Source organism: Stenella coeruleoalba (genome assembly GCF_951394435.1).
Source record: "Stenella coeruleoalba genome assembly, chromosome: 8".
NCBI lineage: Eukaryota > Metazoa > Chordata > Mammalia > Artiodactyla > Delphinidae > Stenella > Stenella coeruleoalba.
In genome coordinates, this window is record NC_137154.1 from 102,805,684 (window position 1) to 102,826,942 (window position 21,259).

Consider the following 21,259-nt stretch of genomic DNA (forward strand, 5'->3'; position numbering starts at 1 on the left):
CCGCTCCCGCCCCGTCCCGGGAGCGGCATAGTTCTTCAAGTGCGTGTCTATCATTCATTCACAAAGACTGACACACAGGACGTGAGGCAGCGACTGGAGGGGCCTGCGTGCGAGCAAGCGCAGGGGGCTCCGAGCCAGTGTCCTCAAAGGGCTCTGGGAATATTGGACTCCAGCCGATTATGAGTCAGGGATCGGCACTGGAGTGCTGCAGGAGCCTTCGAATTTTCAAGGGCCAACAAGTGTCATCGTTAAGAAATTAGTTAAAAATGACCTGCCCTTGATAAGGATGGAGCCCAAGGCAGCCTTCTGGAGACCCAAAACAAAGGCCCAACGTCGTCTTTATTACTGGGAGAGTCAGGAACAGGGCCCCCAAACTAGCATCCACTCCTGGGCTTCCTTAAGCTTCCAGTTTCCCTACAGCAGTGGTTGGGTGGCAGGGAGAACTATTATTCTGTTCCTCTAATTATGTCACCATTGGCCAAAAGTTTTGTCTTTCCTTTCACAGATCCTCCTCTACTAGATAAAACTGACAACCCTCCTAGCACCACCATCAAAAATGGGATGCACAAGCTCTGTGGTTTCGAATTTCTGGAGTACGTCATTCGCAGCCATGACAGAATCCCAGTACACAGACCCCTTTTCCACTTGGGAAGCCCAGACACTTCAGACACCATAACATGATCCTGCATAATTAATGGTTTGCCACTGGCACACTGGTTATCATAAATGGAGAGAGTTGGTCTGAATTAATAAATCAAGCATTAGACATAGAGGTGCAACCCTAGACCCATACGTATAGCTGGAGCCAGGCACTGATAGCTATCTCTGATGAACTAAAAGATTAAACATAAATCTTTCTGGGGCTTCCCTGGTGGCGCAGTGGTTAAGAATCGCCTGCCAATGCAGGGGACACGGGTTCGAGCCCTGGTCCGGGAAGATCCCACATGCTGCTGAGCAACTAAGCCCGGTGGCACAACTACTGAGCCTGCGCTCTACAGCCCGCGAGCCACGACTACTGAGCCCGCGTGCCACAACTACCAAAGCCCACACGCCTAGAGTCCGTGCTCCGCAACAAGGGAAGCCATCGCAATGAGAAGCCCGTGCACCGCGATGAAGAGTAGCCCCTGCTCGCCACAACCAGAGAAAAGCCCGCGCGCAGCAACGAAGACCCAATGCAGCCAAAAATAAAATAAATAAAATTTTTTTTAAAACATAAATCTTTCTGAACAACCTCAGAGAAAGCTATTTTTAATACTGTTTCCTGATTTCTAAGCAAATGTTCAGCTCCCACCACTTGGCTGTAACTGTAACCTCAAGCTCTGATAAGTTTTAACACACCTGCTTACCTTCATCTAATTCCAGTTCTGTCCCCTTGAAGTATTAGTAACTTACAGGTTTCCCACAGCCAAGGAGGGGAGGAGCCAAGAATAGGAGATAAATCTCAAATCTCAGGCTCCTGGTTCAAACTGCAGATTATGCTAGTCTTCCAGTGACCAGAGGGAAGTATTTGTATGTGATAATCCTAATTGTCGAAGGAATGTTGTCATCCAGCTGTGTTTCCAAAAGGTATCAGAAAACAGTGCTGGCCCCCAGATGACAAGAACAGACCCGTCTGATCCTGGGAAAAGCTGAGGGAAACAACGCATGAATGAATTGTGCATTTACACATTCAAATGAGCAGCAAAGGAAAGGATCTTGAACCAATCCTGCCTTACCCGCTGTGAATACATCAGCAAAAGAACTGTGCAAATCAGGAGTTGCTTTGCGGAGTTTTGTTTCATTGATGTTATGTTAAGGAGATGCTGGTATTTTTTTTTTTAATCCAGGTGTGACTGCTCTATTTCAAACGCAGCTTCCTCAGAGCAAGTCCTGTCTCTCTCCCTCAGTCGGTTTCTCAGCTTTCTTTCCCAGGCTAGCCTAAACACGGCTGCTACCTCCCTCACCCCCAAACTAGACACTAAAAGAGCCCGCCATGATGAATCCGAAAAACACTGTCCACTTCAGCAATGGGGGAATTTATTCCTTCAGTTCTTCAAGGATGACAGCTCAACTTGTCAATCATCCTTTCTAACCCCGTCCTGAAGCACAGAAGTTTGACTGTGCAAATCAGGGAGTGGGGTTTGGAAGATAGCCAGAGGCCACCACAGACTTCCAAGAAAGTTACTCCTGCAGGAGGCCAATTGTGAGTATTGATGTTATCAGAAGTTATGCATCTAACCTCGGATCTGGTGGAAACAAGGAGCACTTAATATGGACAAGTGAAAGTATTTTTACATATTTGGGATAGTAATGATCTGATCAGGCCTGCAATGATCCCACTTGATTAATCTGATCAATTTTGATCAACTCAATTTTTATTCTTTCTAGGACACAAGTAGATTTTTCTAAATGTTTCTGTGAACTTTAGATGATATTTCTATCTTACCGTATCCTAAAAAACAGTGCCTTGCCTGGTGCCTGACACACTGCAGATGCTCAATCAATATGTGTTGAAGAGTGAGCTATCACCTTCCTGGTCACTAGGGGCTCTTACTTTGCCACCATGGCTTTCCAATTCAAAGGTTAAGTGAGTTTGATATGCTAGCGCTTGTGAAAATGAGCTAAACAATGTCAGCCACTCTGCCTCTAGGTCTGGCCTTGGCCGACCAGAAGCTCTGTTCCCCAGCACTCCTGTCCACTGGGTTTCATTTGCGCCTCAGTTTCCCCACTAACAAGATAAGATCAGAGGAGCTTTGCCTTCCATCCCCTTGGGCAAGTTGTTTCAAGACTATATCTAATTTTTAAGGCACTCAAGAAAACTCAACCAAGGGACAACTTTTTGTTTTTGCCGGTAATGCAGCAGTCTGCTCCTCCGGTACTTGGGAGAAACCAGAATTGTATTTTCAAATATTCCCAAAACTTGGGAATCACACCCAGCAAGGGCTGAAATTCCTTAAACTAGAAGCCTCATGTCAAAGGGGTTAAAATAAAGCCAGCAGGAGTTGAGGGACAGGGGTGTGACGTTAGACGTTAATGACATCAAGAAAACAGTCACATTTTTTATAAGAATTCCCTCAAAAACATAGAGTATGTAAAAAACATAAACTTTCCCTTTTATGCTCCTCTCTCAACTCCCGCTCCAACCTCAATAAAAAAGAAATATAAAAATACACCTAATTATAAACAATCCTGAAAGACAGACTCTCCTCCTCCAGAAGCGTGCTAGAAGAAGTTACTTTTCTATTTCCCACATCTTGACCGTCCACAAACCGAAGAATCTCTGAGTTTTGAGCTAAACTATGCTTTATTAGAGGTAGGTGCAAAAACACTCAGACCACTAACGGCTGATCCAGAGCAAGTTTATGACTCACAGATGTTCATTTACTGGCTTAAATGTAAGATTGAAAAGAAAAGAAAAAAAAAAAAGTCCTCGATTAACAACCTGCCCGTTTTGCATTTGTGGTTGTTTTTCTCTGAGAAAAAAAGCAGCAGTCCCCCGTCACACACAGAAACAGGCTCCTAAAGCTTAGCTCTAAAGCAAGTGGCTTCTGTGTGATAAGTTGAGTCACTGAAAAGCACCCTGGGGGGAGAAAGATGCCTGGGGCTTAGATATCTACCTAAGTTATGGAGCTGCCATAAAATGGAAAATTGGAGAAAATGAAAAGAGCTCTCTTAATTAAACTCTGATGCCAAAAGGCCTTAGGGTCAGTTCAGGAACCCAAGTGGGGGATCGGAGCTGCTGTCGCCCACTGCAGCCTGGCTCTGTGACCTCACCAAAGCCACTTAACCTTTTTGTGTCACAACCTCATCTCTGTTTCAGGGAATAAAATCACCCCTGGCTCTCCCGACCGTGTAATACAGACTCATTAACTATTGTTTAGAAGGTACAATAAACAATGAGCGATAAGTAAGGAGGGAAGCCAGGGAGGAGAGGGAGGGTGGGCGGGGAGAGGGGAGGACCGGGGCCCGTTTGCCCTGGGAAAGTTCTCCAGGATAAAACCAAGATGAACGTAAGTAACGTAGGCTCTGGCATAAGGCTCAGATTCAAATTCCAGCTCTACCCACTAGGCAGCTGAATTACTACGCAGAAGTCATTTAAACAATCCTGAACCTCAGTCCCTCTCTGCTTAAAGTAGGGTCCTTTGGAGGATTAAATGAGATAGTGCATGGAAAGCATTTAGCAGTGTCTAGGTCAGAAGACGAGCTCAAAGTTAAATCACTGTTACTGCTATTAAGAGCCAGTAGACCATAGGCTGTAGGAGGAACCACATAAAAATCTTCTGCATGGTCGGCCCCTTTCCAGAGTAACATGGACCCCCTATTCACCTGAACTGTCTTATGGAGAGGTAAGGAGAACGATCATATCTAATTGAAAAAGATCTCTCCAAGCCCCTCCCCTCAGTTCCTGATTTGGGAACCTGCCCAGCTTCGGCCTCAGTTGAGAAACTCCAGCACTACCTGGTTAGGAGGGAAAACTGCAGACTTGTATTTAAGAGTCACCGAAAAATCTTATTTCAAATTCAGAAGGAAGATCACGTTCGTGGTGACAAAACCTTAGGTCTTGGCTTTGTCACATGTTACAGTGAGATGGAGATTCTTAGAGTTAGTCAAGGTCAGCCCTCTTATTTCCAGAGGAAAACAATGACTGTGAGAGAGTAAGTCATTCTGCCCAAGGCCACACAGCCTGAAAAAGACAGTGTCAGTTCTAGAACGGGATCCCCTGATCCTCTCTCCGGGCATCTCCTTGGGTTTACAGACACCACACTGCAGGGGAAGTCACTGCAGTTCAGCTTGGTCTGTTCCCAGACACTCTTGAGAAAGGAAGCAGGATACAGTGCACACAGGAACAGATAGATGATCAGCCTCAATTTCTAGAAATCTAACAGTCTCCTCTGCACTGGACGTGTTGTCTTTGGGCAAGCACGCTGCAGGGTAACCACACTAGCATTCCCTGTGGGTGACAGCTTGGCATGGGCTGTGAGGAGAGAAAGGGTCTGGGCTGGCTCTATTGCTGTCTGCAGTTTCTTTAGACTGTAATTATGAACCATTCAGCTGCATCTGCAGCTCCAGCAATGTGGGACGGATGGGCCTCGTCCACAGACCAAGCGACATTTGAAAATCCACCAGTTCAGACGGCACGTATTCCTCTTGAAGCAGCTCAGGCTCTGCCCACACAGAAGGAGGTGAGGGGCTGCCGATCGAGGCTGCAGGGTACGGAGGCTCCCTCCACACCATGGTCAGCTGGCTTCCTTGAAGCGAACGGAGCACATTTCCCAGGATTTTTTGCTCCCTCCTGGGCCTGGGTCGTGCAGAATGCAGGCTACCCTGGAGCCTCCGGGATCATGTAGTATGAATTCCAATGTAAGTTGTCCTAAATTGGCCTCTGGAGGAGGTAGAGGGACGATGGCATTCGCACAAATGGCAGGAGACCGAATATTCTTTAATAACAGGGTGGAAGCAGAGAACCAGGCTCCTGGCAGGGAGCTCCGAACCCCAGGAGGACAGGATCCCGGCTCCTTCCCCACACGGCAGGTGGTTTCTTCTGGTGGAAGGCTAAGGCCTTCCTCTGATCTTACCCTGCTTCTCTCTTGGGTTACAAAGACAACACCAGATTTCAAAACAGATGTTCTTTGCAGTTGTGGTCTAAATCTTAAGAGAATTTTATTGTGGAATCTTCCCCTTTCTTTTCCCCCTTTCATTTTGAAATGCCAAGTCCATTGCCCCAAAGGAGTGGCATTTACCACCCTAGAGATGAAGGAGCGGGGATGGGGTGGAGAGTTTCTCCATCCAGTTCTAGATGCTGGAAGTTAGGCAGAGGAAGCAGATTGTACTAGAAGAGTAGCTCTAAGAGAAAAAGGAAAGATAGTACAGGAGGAAGCAGTAGAGGGGAACTTTGCTGAGAACAGTGGAAGGATGGGTGGTGAGGGGGGACACGACAAGGTAGAGTCACCAGGGATTCTATGTCCTTGTCATTCTGGGACTTAAATCTCCAAGATTCCAAAATGAAACTGAGGCCTGGGCATGGATCCAGTACCTTCACAGAGTCGATTTCTTTGACTTGCGTGGCCAACGGTCAAGGGATGACAGTCAAACAAGTCAATAGGACGTCCTCAAGCTGGAAGAGTTGCAAAGGATTCAGAGCAGAATGGAAGTGAAAGGAGGTGACCACAGAAGATGCAAGGGAAGGTCAAGCTGAAAATCTACACCAAACACAGAGGGTATTTCTCAGTATTTCCCCAACATGGACATTTTCTGTATGCAAAGAATTTTCCTCCCCACACCCACAAGGTGCCCCTTTCTGCCCAACAGCCCAAGCACACCCCAAGGGAGTATTTGAATAAGCACGTCCGCCTCCTACACTCCCTCAAGGCAGTGATTAGTTTCTGTCATCACCTCTAGTGCTCAGCTCAAAACAGTATGAACTCAATAAATTATGCTGTTTATTTACTTAATGAACAGATAACTTCCTAAAATTCCAAATACAGATCTTGAACTCAAATATCAGTCTTTTTTTTTTTGGTGTAATGTGAGACTCAAAGTTGCCCAAAGTTTAAGACTAAAGAGATAACTGGGTGACTCTTTTCCAACTGGAAAGGTCTTTATAAAGTTTTACTCTGCTGTTCTCATCACCTGCCTCTCATGCCCTTAAAGGAAAATGTTGTTAAGGTCACCGTATTCATTTTGTTTTTCATCTGAGTGTAAACAGGTATAGCTGTTTATGGAAAATGGCATTTGGCTTTACCACCAAGCAAACCAGTCATTTTGTCATCAGTCTGAACTTCTACACATCATATTGTTCATATTGTCAGAAGAAGGCTTCAGGAATTTCTGAACTTTAACTTGAATCTTTTATTTCACTGATTATCATAAAGGGAAGGTGTAGAATAGCTATATCCATTGTTCGTAAGATAAGAGAATACATGAAATGAACCCAATTTTCTCCATCTTTGTGAGAAAGAATACCTAGACACTTTATAGGGAGTCCAGTGCCTGTTACAAATCCCCTCCACCTTCTCCAATTTACTATATCTTGTCAGGTCCCCAGAAGCAATGCATTTTTTTTTTAATTGTTTGGCCATGCTATAGGCATCCTCTCCAGTGAGAAAGGGGATATGTTGAGAGATGATGGGAAAGGGGAGGGGAGGGAAAGTCAAATGAGCTGCTACTACCTAGCAGGTGGCAAAAGACACTCAAAGAAGGCCTAACCTCTCTGGCTGGCTGGACCATAGCAGATGACACCTCCCCGCACTTAATTTGTTATATCTGCTGATGCATAATGGAAATGTTGCAAGGGAAACGCAGGCTGATTTTAAACCATGGAAACCAAGGACGTAATGCGTTTGGTTAGGGTCCACCATTGCCACTAAGCTGTGAAGAGAATTAGAGACACACATCATTTTACGTCACTTTCTCTGAGCTAGTTACACATAATCGACCCAAGAAAAAATGAAATGTGAGAACACACTGAGAACATCTTACTAGCCAAGAAAATTAACATACTTTGAAGCTGTCATCTACAAATATCTCACTCAGATATCTACCCCTCCCTGGCCCTCAGCATCCTCCAGCGCACAACATCACTGCCTCATAATGAATTTATACGAATTCTCCGTTTGTTGATGCTAAATCTAGTAACAGAGGAAGTGGGATGCAGAGCACTTTTTAAAGTCCTTTGCTGTTTCTAATCTCTTTTTGTATGTGTACTGTCCCGAAAACAAATGTGCACAGAATCTAAGTTTCATAAATATGCAGGAACATTAAATCCATAAAAACAACTCTAGGGCGTCCTGAGTAATTATTCATATTTAGAATGTACTGAGCCCCAAATATGCCACTGATAGAACAACAACAGTTGAAAAACAATCTCAAGAAGGGATATGTCAACTTCTCCGGGATTACAGCTCCCATTTAATTCTCTGTTCTCCAGGGCCAAAGAGATGAAGCCGTCTTTAATTTACAAGACAGCTGGGCTCCCTAGGCACATTGCATCACCCCTTATGAAGGTGTCGGAATGTAGCGGATGGTGGAAGAGACCCCAGCTCACATCTCATCTATCTGGATTGGCTCCTGTACAACGAAAACCTTTCTCCCTTCACACTGGTGAAGAGGAGAGAAGCAAATCCAGCTTATGTGACGTGCAAGAAGGCGCCATGTAATCAGTCGGGCCGGGGAAGTCCTTTCAAGCCTTGAGGGCTCGAGATGATGGGTAATGATAGGTAAGGTGGAGAAGGAAGAAAACAGAGAAGTTATTTCTTAATGGAAATGTATTTCATCAGATTGATCAGAAACATGTGTTTTCCCCAGACAGGGAGACCATCTTGAAAGACTTCATCACACAAAGGCCTTGGGTGGAAGGAAGCACCACCAGGGACCCGCTGGGGAGGGGAGGGGAGGGGAGGGGAGGGGAGGAGGGGACCCGCTGGGGAGGGGAGGGGAGGGGAGGGGAGGGGAGGAGAGGAGGAAGGAGGAAGGTCCAGCTGCTTGGGGAGCTGGCAGCAGAGTGTGGGAGGGCAAACGGCAAGGGGCTCTCTTGTGGCAGGTTCCCAGGAGAGGTCCCTTTCCAGGAATTAAAAATTCTAAATAATGTTCAGGATTTTGAAAAATCAAAAAGATCATGGACTTTTCTTTCAGGGAACTCCACAACCTTGAAAGAGACCAGATGGCTGGCAACCACCATTCCAGATCCAGGAAAGGCCCAGCATCCACATAGACTCCCCATTTTTATTGAGCTAACATTTTCTCTCCCGGAGAGTATTTTTTTAATTGAATGGAATGGAACTGAGGTGTGGAGATAAGGAGACAATTCCAAATAAATGTCCCTGCTTCCAAGGAGCCCTTTTTTTTGCCAGATCAACTATCAGGCTTTGGTTTCCTAACTACAAGGAATGCCCTTAAACTCTAAAAGAACTGAGGAGGCAGTGGGGTAGAGCGGTTAAGAGCACAAGCTTTGGCCGCGGGTGGACAAGAGTTTGAGTCAGCTTGGCCCCTCTCCAGCTGTCGGTCCCTTGGCCTCAGAAAGCCTCAGTTTCTTCATCTGTAAAATGGAGCTGATCATAGTGCCCAGCTCACAGAGCTGATCTGAGGATGGAGTGAATTTGTGCCACGCCATTTGCACTATGTCTAACGCAGAATGAGCACGCGACACCGCTTCGCCGCTATTAATAATTTAAAAAATCGGAATCCTGACTTTGGATACGGCGACCATAAAATTCTCATGGAAGTTAATCCAAGCTGTGGTAGATAGTGTTCTCACCAAGAGATGAGGACATGGTGGTCCCATGAAAGTCATGACATAATAATAAAGATAGTTTTAAGTCTGAGTATGTAAACTATACAGATCCGGACACCAGGCCCCTTGGATGAAAAGGAGTTGATACCCATTCTATAGACATGAAATATGGTTATGGAAGTTCTAGACATATGGTCACAGCTACATCACACACTAGCAGGGCAGAGAGGAAGATACACCCTCTAGGACTCCTTCCAATACTGGGTTCTCCCCACTCTGGGTTGTATGTTTGATACCCATTCAATGATTTCATACAAACTGAGCAAAATAAGATCCCAAGCAAACGGCCTCACCATTTGGCTTCCGAGCCGATCACTAACTTAGCAGAATCTTACACACACTGTCCAGTACTTACCTTGTATCTTGCTGCCTGAAGCGTTCCCCAAACTAGCACCTCACCGCCCCCCATCCACACACCATTGCAGTCACTTCACAGAAGTCTTTTCTTACGTTATCCCCTCTGTTTCTGACAGCTAGAAGTTTCCTAACAACTTAACTTGTGCTGTAAACCTGAACCTCTAACCATCTCTAATTGTGCTGTACCCATGCCTTTTTAGCTACGGGATTCTGGGCCCATGTAGCAGCCCCTCTCTGAGCTTGGATGTGCCTCCTGGCCTTCAGATGAAGTGTTTTACTTGCTGTGTCACTACCTGTGCCGACCAGTTGAACCCTAAGGGAAGATAGCCCACCTGCCCCTCAGCAACACAGATTTTGCTGTTCAGGGGCATCCGCTACATAATTCATACTCTGGCATCGCCAGTGCCTGGCATCTGGCCATGAAGACTGGCAGCATGGAACTCACAGACTCTCCTTGCGAGTTGCCTGCTCCATTTGGCAAGATGAATGCCATATCACTGGGAAAGTGGACTTAATTGGATTTCTGAAAGTGTTTAGTTAAGTCACCCCACCTCAGCTCCAAGTTGATTAAAGGATGGCTTTGCCCTTTCCAACAAACATAGCAAATAAGTGATGGGGAAATACTCTAAGATGTACATGGCTGGGTCCTCTTACTCTCTCTCTCTCTCTCTCTTTTTTTCCTAGTGACTTTGGGGAGGTTTGGGCACAGATCCTGCATACACAATACTGTTCTTGTTCTTCTTTTCTCTACAGGGCAGCCTTGAATAGCTCTGTCTAAAATTATAAGCAGGGGCAGCCCTGGGCTCCAAGAGATCAGAGCCCTCATGCTGGGCCGGAACAAAGACCCTGCTTTTTCCCAACAATTAGCCCTGCAAAAAAGGACATCTATCTGCCTCTATTAAAACCACCACGTGCCTTCAAGTCAGCCCATTGTAAAGCTAATTAAATAACACGCCTCTCTCCCCATGCAGGTCTCCTGATTAGCTTTCCTCCATCCAGAACCTCTGCAAAGCGCCTAGAGATAGACAAGCTAACGTTCCACTTCTCCTACTGTTCCCCCATCACAGATCGCTGGCCTTTGAAAAGCCACCGCATCAGCATTGCCGGGTTTGTTCAGGCTCCACATTCATCCAGAGCTCAGGCTTGAGTTATACTCGGCTTAAAGAAAGAGACAAATTTTTTGTGTGTGTGTGTGTGTGTGTGGTACGCGGGCCTCTCACTGTTGCGGCCCCTCCCGTTGCGGAGCACAGGCTCCGGACGCGCAGGCCCAGCAGCCATGGCTCACGGGCCCAGCCGCTCCGCGGCATGTGGGATCCTCCCGGACCGGGGCACGAACCCGTGTCCCCTGCATCGGCAGGCGGACTCTCAACCACTGCGCCACCAGGGAAGCCCAAGAGACAAATTTTATATTATTTTGAAAATAAGGGACTTCCCCGGCAGTCCAGTGGTTAAGACTCCGCACTTCCACTTCCATTTCAGGGGGCTCAGGTTCAGTCCCTGGGTCGGGGAACTAAGATCCCACACGCCCCGCGGCACAGCCAAAAATAAATAAATAGATAAATAGATGATTTGTGAAGGCAACACTTCTGTCACAATGCAAAACCTTTGGTGGGAATCCACCCACGCTGCAGTCTGGAAGCGCTACCCCAGCAGTGGAGCGTTTCCGAAGGACTTTCCATGGAAGTCGAGGAGCCTCGGGGGATGCAGCCAAGACATCCGCCCAGACCTGCGTGAAACAGAAGCGCAAGCTTCTCAGAAGGACACTGTATAGGAAAGCAGAGATATGAGAGAACATCTCAACCCTTTTTTTTTTTTTACCGTGATGTAGAAATAACAAATTCCTTCAAAGACTCTGGAGTGCTAACCAGATGAAATCCAAGCATGGGGCAAATGGCCCAAATGGGCCCCCGCCCACCTCTCGGACCGGTTTCACCTTCTTCCCCTGCTCTCCAACAGTCCTGGACTTGTTGGCATCCTTGAACATGGCCTAGTGTTTCACCGTTTTGTGTACTTTTACAGGCCTTTCCCCTTCTGGAAAGCCCTGGTCCACCCATCCCACTCATCCCTCAGGAAGCAGCAGCCAACATCACATCTACCCTGCCCACCCTACCCCCACCCCCCTGCAGGTCTCCTGGGTCTTTGGGATAAAATCAGGCACTTCCTCCTTTGCACTCTCACAACAAACTGACTTCAAGTCAGTGCCCATGGACTTCTGACTGAGCACTTAACTACCTGGCTTAAAATAATCTCAGCCCTTCAAGGTCAGGAGTCATACTCTACTCAAATTTTAATTTCCAGCTTAAGACACAGTGACTTGGACCTGGTGACATAGTAAATGCTTAATAAATGTTGAAAGAATAGATAACTGAATAAATGAATGAAATCATGAAGAAATGGAGGAGTGACTAAAACAACCATTTGATATTAAAAGTGATCTGAGGGACTTCCCTGGTGGCACAGTGGTTATGACTCACGCGCCCAATGCAAGGGGCCCGGGTTCCATCCCTGGTCAGGGGACTAGATCCCACATGCATGCCGCAACCAAGAGTTCACGTGCAGTAACTAAGGAGGCTGTGAGCCACAACTAAGGAGCACACCTGCCGTAACTAAGAACCAGCACGACCAAATAAATAAATGAAATATATTTATTTTGAAGTGACCTGAGACGGTAAAATCAGGCCCACCTCCAGCTTCACTGTAGATGGTCCTGCGTGTTTAGAAAAGGGCATTATTACCTTATGACATGGTTCTCCCCATTTGAAATTGTCCAATCTCATACACACACATACACACTTTTCAGACACAAAAAAATTTTTAATAATAAAATGAAAGGAGACCAGCCCTTTTCTAAATCTGTTTAATAGTTCTAGAGCTTAACTTTTCAAATCAACTCCAGTCTTTGAGGTTTGTAGCTCATTTAATCATCAAACCATACCAACCTTTCCTTCTAAGTGTTTTTAAGAAGAGTCACCAATCTTCTCAAATGTCCTATACAGATGAATGGATGGCTAAATTATAAAGTAATCCCATATACAATTTAAGTTTCCCACGTAATACTCATGGACCTCAAAATTAGCAGAAAAAAAAATTAAAGCGCTTGGCAAAACAGATTTTGAACTCTGCCAAATCCACAAACATTTAAAAACAGCCAAAGTCACTGGATGATTCCCATCCTTAAAACATAAAGCCTTACAGTTACGCCCTGATGGTTCTTGTATAAATTCACTGCCATGCACAATGCCATTTGGGGTCAATTCTTCCCTTGTTATTTTACCATCACAACCTCAACATTTAGGAAGATGCATTTTTCTAATATTTGAGGGTACCTTCTATATAGAGAGGGAAAGCAAGGGGATAAAGACACAGAGAAAGATTCCATGCTCTTACAGCAATGAGTAATCACATCAGCGAGTACAGAACCTCCAACCTAAGACCAAGGGAGAAAACACCGCCATTCCTTTGGCAGCAACTCTGTTCTGGCAAGCCTCCTACTTGCTAAAGTGGAATGCCCACTTTATAATGATCATAATGGATTGAAAGCTGTAAAATTAGATTCTGACTGGCAATAAGCTCTTTATTACTTGCCTTTACCGCAGTGCGCCTCCATCCTCAGGTCTTGCCTTACGGAAGACTCATCCAAGACCTCTAAGATCTGTATAAAGTAGGATAATAAATGAAGGCAAATCGATCTGCATTTTTATAGCGATCTTTTTCCTCAACGTACCACTTAGTATGACTACAAAGCAGCCAGTGTGCGTCGAGAGTGTAAAAATCCCACCTGTTAACTTATCAAGGACAGATCAAATAAACTACATGGCAGAAATAAACGGCTAACAACAAAGATAAATAGAAAACATAGTAGAAAGAGAAGAATGATTGGAAATGAACGTAGGTGTGAATGCCATAGCATTAATCAAGTAGAACCATCAGATGTATATCATCAATGAACTTGAATCAAAGAATAGGAACATAAGGAAAGAAATATGTATTGCAAATATGACTGCTGTCATGAAGCTATTGGGTACAAGAATTAAGTACAATGGGTAAACACAATATTATTAAGGTCTTAGAAAATAGCGTACATTACGTGCGATAGCAATAGCTGCTTTCTAAATCCAGTTGTGGTTTGGAGCAATATTAAAACGCACAATATAGACAAATCAAAACACACAAGGAACCTCTTATTTGGAGCAGGAAGAGATTGGAATTGACCGTTGGGAGAAGCTGCGTTGATAGTTCATGTCAATACATTCCAGTTAGCAGGTTATTTAAGCAATGACTTCAGGGTAAGCTGGCCATGTAATTCTGCAAATGGGGTCCCTTAGAAGAGCAACTAGGAGATATCCCTTTCACACTATCTTCATAGAGTTTGGGTCATTTTAAGTCCTTTATGTGCCAAACCTCAGAATTAAATGTGAGTAAGCACAGTTCCTTTTCTCTGATTGAAATAACAGCAACATTTTACCTTATAGCCTGGAAGGTCACTTCCATCAACATCTCACAGCACCTCTGAGAAATGTCCAAGAGGAAGGCAAGCCTCCTGGCCCTGAGCATACAGCGTCTGTCCAGGGTACAGAGACTTTCCTAGTCTGCATGATTCTGATCCAAGTCAGCTGTGCAAAATACTGAAGGCACACATTCAGGCAACTCTTTCAGATTATTCCTATGTCCCGAATTACTCTCCTCTATCATTCGGGGACTTTCAAATGTGGTTTTCTCCTGCCAAGTCTTTTGTCATCATTTGTTGGATTTCTTATTAGACCTTTTATCACTTACATATCACAAACCGAGTCATCATTTTCCCACCAAGAAAGTGTGTGTAGGGGGAGAAGGAGGGAAGGCGTGGTGCAGCGGAGAGAAGACGATTCATGCATTAATTCCTACCCATCTCCACTCAAAATCGAATTAAGCGAAGCTGTCATTGGGAGGAGGATACAGTAGGACTCCCAGTGATGCATCTGCCTGAACTCAAGGATGAACCAGAGGAGGAATGAGATCAGGATTGGGGATTAAGGGGAAGTGGAGGATGGCGTCAGCTCCCTTCCCGCAGGAACTACGGGGCGAGGGAAACTGACAAGAGGATTCCTGCACCCAGAACGTTCCAGTCGACCTCCCATCTCCTTGCAGCAGGAAAATGTGGGGACGCATTAGCAATAAGAGCAGCTGGTCACAAAACACATATTTCTAATAGTTTTTTTCCCACTTATATATGTTTATTGGGATTTTATAATAACACGTTCCAGTAGAGACTTCATGACAAGTGGGACGTGGCAATCACAAACACACAAACAATACATCCTGGGAGACATTCCACTGTTGTAAAATCATAGACCCCAAATTCTTCACCAAAGGCAAGTGAGCACTGGAAAGAAGGGAGAAAGAGGAAAGAGATGGGGGAGAGGATGTGGGGGTGATTTCAGGTCTTCTGTGTATTGACATCTCCAATATTACAGGTGTAATACAGTAGAAATACAGGTATAATACAGTAGAAGTACAGGTTTCTACTTCCCTGGGCTTCACAGTGGTTATTCCTTCAAGATGCCCAAATTGAACATATTAATTTGGTTAAAAGTCTTTTGTATGGTCAACTCTGTAAGTTCAGGGTGTTCTACAGACAACTGTTAGTAACTTTGTTAGAAACTTATCAAACATAAGACCAAAAGGATGAAATAGAAATATCGATGTCTTGGCAAACACACTTGCATTAAGTTGAGATTTGTACAATTAATTCATAAAACCATGATGACTTTTTCCTTTAAAAGTCTGCTGATTTTTTTTTTTCTCCTTGGAGTTAAAATACACTAAGTAACTTCAAAATTAAATACTGTTCGTCTTGGTTTAACTGTAACACAGGAGGTCAGGGGAAGGTGTTATGTTCCTATTTAGAGATGTGGAAATTGATAATCATTTAGCATAACTAGATTTTCAGATTTTGCATTCTTCACAAATTGCACACACAGTGGCTGCTTTCTGTTTCTTATTCCTGGTTACTATTACTTCACATAACTTGCTCAAGTCCCAGCACAGTGTTTAATACTAGGCTACAGAGTCAGGCTGACCTGAGCTCAAATTCGGGGTCTATAACTTACTAACAGTGTAATTTGGGGCAAGTTACTTCAACTATGTAAAGCTCAGCATCCTCATCTATGAAATGGAGCTAATAATAACTCACAGGATGTTTTGGTAAGATTTAAATAAGATAATATATGTAAAATATTTGACAGTATCTGGCTCAAAATAAACAATGAATGGCAATTTGGGGGATTTTTCAGGTTCAAAAAAATCACATTTCAAACCAGACTTAGAATTCTGGTATCCTAACCCACCAAGTTCACTATAAACCAAAAAAATACTGATTTATCATAGTGAACAATGTTGAAAAAACCACTTAATACAAATTTTTATTTATTTATTTTTGGCTGTGTTGGGTCTTCATTGCCGCACGTGGGCTTTCTCTGGTTGTGCTGAGCAGGGGCTACTCTCCCTTGCAGTGCATGGGCCTCTCATTGTGATGCCTTCTCTTGTTGCAGAGCATGGGCTCTAGCTGTGTGGGCTTCAGTAGTTGTGGCTCGCGGGCTCAGTAGTTGTGGCGCACAGGCTTAATTGCTCCATGGCATGTGGGATCTTCCCGGACCACAGATTGAACCCTCGTCCCCTGCATTGGCAGGTGGATTCTTAACCACCGCACCACCAGGGAGGCCCTACAAATTATTATTTATGCCATAGATTAAGAAGACAGTTCATAAACATAGGTGGCCTATGTATTTAAAATTTATAAGAGGGCCAAGACATTGAGGAAAGAAAAATCTTTTAACAAATAGTGCTGGGACAATAAGATATATATATGCAAAAGAAAAAAGTTGGATCCCTTATTCACACTGCACAGAAATGAACTCAAAGTGATCCTAGATCTAAACCTAAGAGCTAAAGCTATAAAACTCTTACAAGAAAGCATAAATCTTCATAACCTTGCGTTAGGCAATGATTTCTCAGATATGACACAAAAAGCACAAACAACAACAAAAGGAAACAAACAAACAAAATAGATAAATTGGGCTAATCATAACTAAAAACTTTCATGCTGCAAATTATCACATCAAGAAAGTAAAAAGACAACTCATACTAGTGGAGAAAATATTTGCAAATCATATATATATATATATATATATATATATATATATATATATATATATATATATATACCTGATAAGGAACTTATGTCTAAACTACATGATGAACTCAATAGTAAAAAGACAACTCAATTAAAAAACAGGCAAAGATTTGGATAGACATTTCTCCAGAGAAGATAAACAAATGGCCAATAAGCACATGAACAAGTGCTCCAGATCATCAGTCATTAAGGAAATGCAAATCAAAACCACAATGAGATACTACTTCACATCCGTGATGAGATCTAACCAGAAAACAGACAATAACAAGTCCAGGTGAGGATACGTCATTACTGGAACACTTGTATGTTGCTGGTGGGAATGTAAAATGGTGCAGCCCGTTTGGACAATGGTTTGTCAGTTCCACAAATAGTTAAACATAGAGTTACCATACAACCCAGCAATTCCACTTCTAGGCATAAATCCAAGAGAAATGAAAACATGTTCACACAAAAACTTACACATGAATGCTCGTAGCAGGATTATTTCTAACAGATACAAAGTGCCAACAAATGTCCATCAAATGATGGACACGTAAGTTGTGACATATCCACGTAACAGAAGAGCATTCAGTGATTAAAAAAGAATGAAGTACTGATATATGCTGCAACATGGATGAACCTTGAAAATAGTGAAAGAATCAGTCACTAAAGCTCCCGTATGGTATGATTCCATTTACAAGGGAAGTCCAGAAAGGGTAAATTTAAAAAGACAAACTTAGACCAGCGGTTACTAGCGCAAGGCGGGGTGGGTGGGTGGAGGGAGAATAGGACGTACTGCTAATGAGTATGAGGTTTCTTTTAGGAGGGACAGAAATGTTCTAGAATTAAAGTATGGTGATAATCGCACAATACTGTGAATATATTAAAAACCCTTAAATTTTACAGTTTAAATGAGTGAATTATATCGTGTAATGAATTGTATCTCAATGAAGCTTATTTCAATAAAGTTGTTTGAAAAAGAAAAAAACAAAACAAAACAACTGCACAGAGGTGAAGCAAGACGAATAAAAGAAAGAGAAAGGAGTTCCAATCATCCGGTAAGTCTGCCCAGCGGAGTCTGTGAACATCACCCCAAGACCATTTGCTTAACCAAAGTTCAGTGGAAAAACATCTAACATTTCTGTGACCTTCTTTTCTAAACTTCCTAAGTGGATTAAAGAGAGGCTGCCCGGGAAACTCCAAATGAAACCTAAAAATATTATCTCCTGGCTTTATAAACATCGGCAACGCTAACGAAGTGAGAAGCAGCAGACCCAGGGAATGGAACGTCGCACTCAGGTTGGGAAGCCCGAGGAGAGGATAAACTCATCTCTGGAGGCAGGCAGATTAGGGCCAGGGAGGTGAAAATCAACAGAGGGGAACGCAGGAAAGACTGACAAGGAACCAGGATACATAAAGCAGAACCAGAGCGGCCACTATTCTAAACATCAGTAAAACAGCCCCTTTTCAAATTGAACTCTGTCCTGTTCCCCTGACCAAGTTTGCACAAACGAATGAACCTCAAGATGAATTCCCCCCACACCACCTTCCCTTTCACTCAATTTGGAAAGAGGCCCCGGGGGAGCCTGGCTGTGCTGGTCTCTCCTTACCTGGAGTCTGCAGCAAAAACGCCGCCCTTATCATCCCCATTCCTCCCAGGCTCACCTGACTGCCCGGCGTAGCTGTGTCTGCCTGAGCTCCCCACCAAGGCTGTGCTGGTGCTCCTTGAAGACAAGTGTGCCGCCCTACTTTGTGGCCCAATATCCCATGCAGAACAAGAGCTCAGTATGTATGTGCTGATTGATGAGGGACAGAATAAAAGGGCTCTAACCAAGGTCAACTTAGACCCTAACCCAGTCCAAAACTTTGAATTATTTCTGATCCAGTTGACTACCAAGCCACCAACCACCCGCCACAAGCCGTGGTGAGTTTGGACAAGCAGGACACACATATTGATCAACCCTCTGCTCCATAGCAAGTACTAGGCTCAGTACTGGGGACACAGGAATAAATGGTAAAGTCCCTCGACCTTAGAAGGAGAAGAGCCGGAACACAAAGGGCCTTCTGGGACAATATTGGAATTTTCTTTTGAAGGGTTTGGGGCGGTGGGGGGGGGGGGCTGTTTCATTGTTTTTTAATTTAGCGACTTAATTGATTTTAAAATCCTGGGTACTTTTCACAATCATCCTGACAGATGAAGTTAATAATCCTGGTCTCTTTACCCAACACACCTGAATTGAGTGCCTATGACAGTTCAGGCCCTCTGCCATGTCTTATGAACGTGACAAGGACAAAGCCCTGCCCTCATGGTGCATGTAGACTAACAGGGAAAACAAAAATCAGTGACTGCAACACAGTGTGATGATCTCAACAATAAAGGGTTAGCTCACCGATACTGGGACCTGAACCAAGGTATTGACAATAATAAGAGGGAAGATGGGATAAATTCAGGAGATATTTAGAAGATAAAGTTGACAGACTTGGTCATCTACTGTTTTTCTCTCCCGAGAGTTTCCCCCTCTTCTTCCAGCACGGGACCCCTCCCAGCTCCCCTCTACTAAAGCAAAGACATGAGCTAAAGAAAGAGGAGAAGGAGGAAGGGAAGGAGGGGGAAGCAGGGGAGGGAGAGGAGAAAAGGGGAATTGACAAGATTATTTGATTGTCTAGAATTCCCCAGGCTGGCTCTTCTACTGGATCTCTCAGTTCTATAACTCAATAAATCCCCTTCTGAAATTGGATAGTTAGGGAGTTTGGGACTGACATGTACACACTGCTATGTTTAAAATGGATAACCAACAAGGACCTACTGTATAGCACAGGGAACTCTGCTCAATATTCTGTAACAACCTAAATGGGAAAGGAATTTGAAAAAGAATAGCTACATGTATATGTATAACTGAATCACTTTGCTGTACACCTGAAACTAACACAACGTTGTTAATCAACTCTACTCCACTATAAAATAAAAAGTTAAAAAATAAAATAAAATAAAGCCAGTTGAGCCAGGTTTCTGCCACTTGCAAACAAAAAGAGCCTTGACCAACACAAGGCTTAAGGCACAAGGCAGGGAGTGGATAGTAACTCCCCATTTTCCAGCCTGGTGATTGGCAGAGGACGTGACACTGGGGTAGAGGGTAAAGACAGGCTTCCGACAGAGGCAGAGGAGTAAGAGATAAGCCCAGTGGTAACTGAGATACCTGTGTGATATCCAGGTGAACTGGTCACAGAGAAAATATCCACGGAAGAGACTTCAATGTATTAACCATTAGTGATGGAACTGAACTGCCTCCCCCTGCCCTCCCAACTAGTCTTTAATTTACACATTTTCTTTAAAGAGATGTATTATTTTTATAGTGATTGTTACAACAAAATAAACAAAGCCTGGTATATACGCACATGGCAAAGTACAGGTACACAGCCAGGAAGAAGGAAAAGATGAGGTGTTTTAAAGCAATGGAAACAGCATAGATTCGCTCTTGCCTTTCCAGCAGATCTTTCACATCCATTAGAGCGAGGGGAAGAATGATTCATTCCCACCTGCCCACCCTGCCACAGACTTTGGGAAATTTGGGAAGCGGAGGGAGTAAGGGATCAAAATGGGAGAAATTCAGAATTACATTTGAAACACTCTGTCCTCTTCTTTTCCTATCTGGCCTACTCTTACCCATTTGATAGCATCCTGAAACATTCTCCTGAACTTCTCTCAAAAGGTTCAAAATTTTTGTCTTATGTGATAGAAGCAGAAGGATAATAGAAAATTACTTAAACTACTTCTGAAATATCCTGAAGGATATTTGAGGGGAGAGGCAATTTGCAAATTCCTTTAATAATAGATTTCAGAGTTAAATTTCACCGTGGCTAATCTAAATCCCTCTTCTTCCCATTTTTTTCCCCTGTCTTTTTCTTGGATTTCAATGGATCTAAAGAATAGCTAGTAACTCCCCGATGATACTTTAAGAAGAGTTAAGGCTACGCTAGTATTTAATCTTAATCAATTTTATACTTAGTTCCAATTCACTGATTACCTGAAGCTCAATGTCTACGGAAGGCAATGAAAAATTTGAAGAGGAAAGTAATTCAAGCAAGGGAAGATGACTGGATACTCCGTGAAGCACTTAATGTTCTAGCAACAGAAAGGTCAAATATGTCCTAATGGTGGAAACCGCCCTCAACGTCACAAGAAAGCGGTTTTCTTTGTGTCTTTTACACTTTAAAGTTTTTAAATGCTCCTTGATATAAAAATAGGTAGAGAGCAAAACAAGCGTTCCTTCAATGCCATTAAAAACTTGTGAGATCAGGAAGGGATTTTGAAAGGGCAGATGGAAAAGTGATTAATTGTTACTAAAAAAATATATGGAATTTCCCGCCTCCATAGCCCAGCGAGTAGGTCTGGGAGATGCAGGCGGCCCTGGGGAAATGTGGATGAATGTACAGAGGCTGGAGGTCTGGTCCCTGAGCCCCTCACCCCTGCTTTTCCCAGCTCT

At 43.9% G+C, this 21,259-nt stretch overlaps 1 protein-coding gene across 2 annotated transcripts in view; it reads right to left on the minus strand.

Moving 5' to 3' along the window:
• The window catches only part of ETS1 (ETS proto-oncogene 1, transcription factor), a 159,331-nt gene that overhangs the window by 63,119 nt on the left and 74,953 nt on the right, over positions 1 to 21,259 (minus strand). The window lies entirely within an intron of this gene.